Genomic DNA, 6392 nt, shown 5'->3' on the forward strand with positions numbered 1-6392 from the left:
CTCTAAACTGTTGATGACATTTTCTGAGGCACAAATGTTTCAGAGGAAACCTCCGGACAGACTGGTGCTTGCGTTTGACATCACATGCACCCAAATTGGCCTTCCTGTTTATGCAGCTGCTTTATATCAGAGGCAATTCCAGATCAAACAGCTTTAAGCTGGAAATTACAGAAACTACGCTGTCCTAAATATCTGCACCTGGGACTGCGTGGTCAGACTCCTCCAGCCATACTCTGGCCTCCCTCTATGAGACATTATGAAAGTATGTACTCACTACTGTAAGCCGCTTTGGATAAAAGCGTCTGCTACATGGCCTATTCTATTATATTTTACATCAATTTTATAAGGAACATATGTCAAACTGGTGGAAGCTGTGCATGTGTCATGATCAGGAAAAACCTGATCAGGAAAGACTCAGGGCCTCAGTAAAATAGGCTGTAGCTCTTCCATGTATTCAGAGGCCATGAGTATTTACAGGCTATATGACCTGTCTGAGGAAAAACTCCCAGCTGGGACCCATGGCCTCTGAATACATGGAAGAGCTACCTGGAAGGGTAGAGTTAGGGGGGCTAGAAGACCACCTCTGAGCGGGTTGGAGATATCTTAACGCACAATCCTGCAGACCACAGTAGCCTAAAAACAGTTGTTTGTTCCCCTGCTCACTCTCCCACGTTCTGCCTGTGAACTGGGTCTCTCTCTCTCTCTCTCTCTCTCTCTCTCTCTCTCTCTCTCTCTCTCTCTCTCAGGGTGTAAGGGGACATCTGTCCACAGAAGGCCTATGGGACTTCACCTCACTGACTGGGGCCAGAATGTTAGGAATGTTGAGTTCAATACTGGTCAGTCGGCCAGGGCGGTCGGCCAGTCTACCAGCCATCCATCTGTGGCATCTCAGGTCAAAATATATCTTCAGAGGCTTTTCTGTCTCTCTGGGCACAGACTGAGCAATGTCCTGTCGTCCTGTCAGGAGATGTGTTATTGCCTCTTGAGACCAGGGAGGGAGAAAGAGAAAGAGGGTTGGGAGAAGGAGTGAGAGAGAGAGAGAGAGAGAGAGAGAGAGAGCGAGAGAGAGAGAGAGAGAGAGAGAGAGAGAGAGAGAGAGAGGGGGGGGTGGGGAGGTGGAGAGAGAGAAGGAGAGGGAGAGAGAGAGAGGGGGGGGGGGGTGGGGAGGTGGAGAGAGAGAGAGAAGGAGAGGGAGAGGAGGAAAGAGAGAGAGACAGTTGGGAAAGAGAGAGGAAATGGAGAGAGAGAGAGAGAAAAGCAGAGGGAGAGAGAGAGAGACCCAGTTCACAGGCAGTGGCAGAAGGAGAGAGAGGAAGAGAGAGGAAGAGAGAGCAGGAGAGAGAGAGACCCAGTTCACAGGCAGTGGCAGAAGGAGAGAGAGGAAGAGAGAGGGAGAGGGATAACACCCTGCTCCAACCCAACAGCCCATGCCTCACGTTGTACAGAAGGTTAATAAGGGCATATTGAGAATACACCGAGTATACCAAATATTAGGAACACCTTCCCATTATTCACCTTTTTTCTTTAACCTGTCTCCTCCCCTTCATTGTACACTGATTGAAGTGGATTTAAAAGTGGCATCAATAAGAGATCATAGCTTTCACCAGGATTAATCTGGCCTGTCTGGTCAAACCCAGATTTGTCTGTCAGACTGCGAGATCGTGGAGCCTGATTCCTCACGCGAGAACATGTTTCCACTGCTCCAGAGTACAATGGTGACAAGCTTTACACCACTCCAGCCAACGCTTGGCATTGCACATGGTGATCTTAGGCTTGTGTGCGGCTGCTCTGCCATGGAAACCTATTTCATGAAGCTCCCGACAAACAGTTCTTGTGCTGATGTTGCTTCCAGAGACAGTTTGGAACTCGGTAGTGAGTGGACAGGGACAGACCATTATTACGCCCTACACGCTTCAGCACTCAGTGGTCACATTCTGTGAGCTTGTGTGGCCTATTACTTTGCAGCTGAGCCGTTGAAGCTCCTGGACATTTCCACTTCACAATAACAGCACTTTAAGCTGACCAGGGCAGTTCTAGAAGGGCATACATTTGACGACCTGACTTGTTGGAAAGGTGGCATCCTGTGATGGTGCCACGTTGAAAGTCCCTGAGCTCTTTGGTAAGGCCATTCTACTGCCAATGTTTGTCTATGGAGATTGCATGGCGGTGTACCCAATTTTATACACCTGTCAGCAAAGGGTGTGGCTGAAATAGCCAAATACACCAATTTGAAAGGGTGTGTACATAGTTTTGTATATGTAGTGTATTTCATGGAAAGAGCCGATGTTCTTAATGTTTTGTATACTCAGTGACATCAGTTGTTAGGAATGTCTATCAACGCACTAATCTTTCCCACCCTGCTCAACACATAGTTGAGTGTAGTGTATCATTACCCTATGAAATATCTTTGTTTTTGAGAAAGGGACATGTAGGAGGTGTGCATTACTGTCTTTGATGTTTGTCAGATCCTGAATACCTAAGTATAATTATTTTACTGCAGTCACTCTCGTTGCCAGAGTGATGATGAGAGATTTTAGTTTTAAAGACAGTGGTTTGAAGAAAAGCAACACTTCAACAACTGGGAAATGATATGGAATATCCCCTTTAATGTGAATGTAAAGCAGACCCACTGGGCACAGACGTCAATTCAACGTCTAGTTCACGTTAGTTCAACGTAATGTAATTGAAATGACGTGGAAACAACATTGATTCAACCAGTGTGTGCCCAGTGGGTAGTCTCTCTCTCTCTCTCTCTCTCTCTCTCACTCCCTCTTTCTCTCTCTCCCCCTCTCTCTCTCTCTGTTCTCCAGGGTTTACCATTGTCTTCCTCCTCTCACTCTCCTCAAACCACAGGGGCGTGCCGTGCACCCCACTCATTTGTTGCTCTGTTCCACACCCTCTGACTCTCTTCCACCCGTAGCCCCTGGCACTCAAACCATCTGAACCCTCTAATATTCTTCAGCTGTCTAGAACAAAGACTCCTTTCCCCCTCTCTCTCTTTTTTCCCCCTGTCTTTCCTGCTCTCTATCCCTCTCTTTATCCCTTCATCATATTCCCCCTTTGTTCTCTCCCCCCACTCCGGACTTTATTTCCTATCCAGACCACTCCAATACACCCCCCCCCCCCCTTTTATGGGTCATCATTCACTCTACTCTTACCACTACCCTTCAACCAATCAACCAACCCCCAGACAGGTTTGGAGTGTTGCATGCAAAAGGGAGAAGTATAGTCTTTGTCAAGTCCGCACATTTGAAATGAGGGGGTCAGAATGGGGGGAGAGATGGAAGATTGAGAGGGGGAGGGGGCTTCTGGGACAGATACATTTTCAAAGGGCTATCTTTTCATTTGTTTTCCTTCAACATTTCACTGCTATTTAAAACGGGAAGAAAAAAACCTTCCAGTCATAAAAGGAATCTTTCATGGGCGACTCACTCTCGGCATTCGGAGAATACATTCCCCATGCTTGTGGCTGCCAGGGAAGGGGAAGATAGTATCTGTGCCCAAAGAGCAAAGCATCTCTGTTTCCAGCTGTCACCTTAAGTGAGCATCAAACGGGACTCACCTGAAGTTGCCGAGTGGATGCTTTTGTTTGAAACCCTCCACCCTATCATGGCAGCCATTAAGAGGGTACAGTATCTGTCTGAGACACTACATCCTACAAATTAAACCAGGATGTATGGATAGGTCACCCTGAGTGTTGCTTAAATCCACCATCATCAGAACAACCATAAAGCCACAAAGATCCCTCAATGCCCACACGCCTGCTCTGGATTTCTCTGAAGGGATCTTATATAATCTGACGTTGACATACGGTCGTGACTGAGAGCATTAAGGCATGAACCCTGGTGCAAAAGGAGAGAGTGTAACTCCTCTTCTGAGCAGGAGTATCGAGAAGGATCGGAGGACCAATGCGCAGCGTGGTAAGTCTCCATAACTTACATTTTAAGACATAAACTGAACACTATGAAATACAAAACAATAAACGAACGAATGAACGAAAACCGAAACAGTACCGTGTGGCAACAAACACTCACACGGAAACAAACACCCACAACTCAAAAGTGAAACACAGGCTACCTAAGTATGATTCTCAATCAGAGACGACTAACAACACCTGCCTCTGGTTGAGAACCATACTAGGCTGAACTCAAAACCCCAACATAGAAAAACACACATAGGCTGCCCACCCAACTCACGCCCTGACCATACTAAAACAAAGACAAAACAAAGGAACTAAGGTCAGAATGTGACAGAGAGGGGGAGGGAGGAGGACGATGAGGAGAAGGGTCTCTGCTCTGAGAGAAAGAGGGAGAGGGAGAGGGAGAGGGAGCGTGAAAGAGAGAGAGAGAGAGAGAGAGAGAGAGAGAAAGAAAGAAAGAAAGAAAGAAAGAAAGAAAGAAAGAAAGAAAGAAAAAGAAAGAAAGAAAGAGAGAGAGAGAGAAAGAGAGAGAGAGAGAGAGAGAGGGATTACCTCAGTTGTTAGCACTTCATTACCTTGTGTCTCATGTTGTTTTATGTGAACCACTGTGTCTTTGGTGGGCTGTAACTGGATATGGGATGTCAGGCCCCACATACTCACTCTTTCCCCCCTTGTTCCGTAGACACCCATAGACCACCCTGGTGTCAAGCAACCTGGAGCCGCTAGTTCAACAGATTCTGCAAGCCAGCTATCAGCATTACAGCATGTAGGCTAGAAAGGGATCTTGGTAGACATTCATGTGTTTTGGTCTGTGTAGATTTTCAATCCTGCTTCAGTTTTTGAACTCATAGGCCTTAGAGAGTCTATGCAAATGATACCATGTCAGACACCCTACTCATTTGCATAGGTTCACCACAAGGGTGTCTACTGTCACCCCTTCTGTTTATTCTCTACATCAATGACTGTCAAAGTGCCGACACCCACTGAAATCTTGTGAAGTTTGCCAGTGACACAGTCCTCCTCTCACTCCTCTCAGGGTCTGAGCAGGACCACGGCCCAGCCCTCTAGGAATTCATTGACTGGTGTGACAGTGCGCTGCTGGAGTTGAATGTTTCCAAGATGAAGGAAATGGTTGTCAACTTCAGGAGGAAGCCCCCAAGATGGACCAGGTGATCATCCATGGTGAGGAGGTTGACATTTCGGACCGGTATAAATATCTTGGTACCATCTTTGATAACACCATGAAGTTTGAAAAACATACACAGATTCCATTATCAAAAAAGCTCACCAGAGACAATACTTCCTCAGGAAACTGAACTCATTCAGTGTCTTTAAATCAATATTAGTTACTGTTTTATTCCCTTTCTGTTTATTCCCTTACCTGTTCTAAGATCACCGGTGTATGACTCTCAGAATTCTGACCTCGTTCTTTGAACGGCAGGCCAGGAGGAAGACCTATGACATCCCGGAGGCCTGCACCCACGTCTTCAACCCGAAGTTCCAACTGCTCCCCGTTGGACCCCGCCTGCGCTGTCTCAAGTGCCCCACTAATAGGCACAGGGCCTTGTTTGTGCCCGAGGCCATCCGCTTGGTTAACAGGACCATTGAAGAAGACCTAGGGAATATTCTAGAGATAGTTTATCCCTGCAATTAATTAGAAATTGTGGCTAACATGAAGTTTTAGTTTCTTAAATTGCACTATGCACCTTTAACTGATGCCTTAATAAGTGTTAATATACATTTGTTATACTCTCAGTGAGTGTTTGTCTTGTTTGAAGCACCCTGTCAGCCCCAAACTAATAGCCACTTGGGGATTAATACAGTTGTATTGTATTTAGAGCAGACAGTTGTCTTGGAGTGGACAGGTCTGTTGACGTGGCTAGCAGGCTAAACTTAACCTGAGTTTCTTAGGATCTAACAAGCAGATCATCTACACTTAGCAGCAGGGGTTGGAACTGAACAGAACCACTTTTTTTTCTGTTCCATTACATTGTTCTGACCAGCAAAATAAAGTACTGATTATATCAAAACGTTGAATGTCCTTTGAACTTGCTACAGTTGGCATAACGCTGGACCAGAGCTCTAATAAGCAGAATTAAAAACATGTCTTACTTTTTCGTAGTTAATATATCCAATGTGAAACATGATAACTATAATATACTTAATTGCATTGAATAAATGTATCCATTCTTCTCTAATTAAACTCCCTATCCTCTGAATCAGCACAGTAGCCTATGATTCGGAAGAGGTAGATGCAGGCAGCCAACACACGCACACACACACTGGCAAAGATTTTCAGCTGGCAGGCAGACACTAGAAGACGTTTCAGAGTGACAGAGGGAGGGTTTTGCATAGGTGCTTTGTTGTGATTTTGTGGGACTAGAAAAAAATGACTGGAATGTAAAATAACTTTATTAACCGGTTCCCATGCTTTTAAAATCCAGTTCTGGTACAGATTAGATCACTTCCGTTT

General features: G+C 45.7%; 1 long non-coding RNA gene across 1 annotated transcript; it reads left to right on the forward strand.

The window, feature by feature from the left end:
• Nucleotides 1-1168: 1168 nt before the first annotated feature.
• On the forward strand, nucleotides 1169-6134 carry LOC149983929 (uncharacterized). Its single transcript, XR_016495582.1, has 2 exons — nucleotides 1169-5101; nucleotides 5361-6134. It is a non-coding gene; the product is annotated as an uncharacterized LOC149983929 (long non-coding RNA).
• The last annotated feature ends 258 nt before the right edge of the window (nucleotides 6135-6392 follow it).

This window comes from Oncorhynchus mykiss, chromosome 4, assembly GCF_057628025.1.
Source record: "Oncorhynchus mykiss isolate SJ-2025 chromosome 4, ASM5762802v1, whole genome shotgun sequence".
Classification (NCBI taxonomy): Eukaryota; Metazoa; Chordata; class Actinopteri; order Salmoniformes; family Salmonidae; genus Oncorhynchus; species Oncorhynchus mykiss.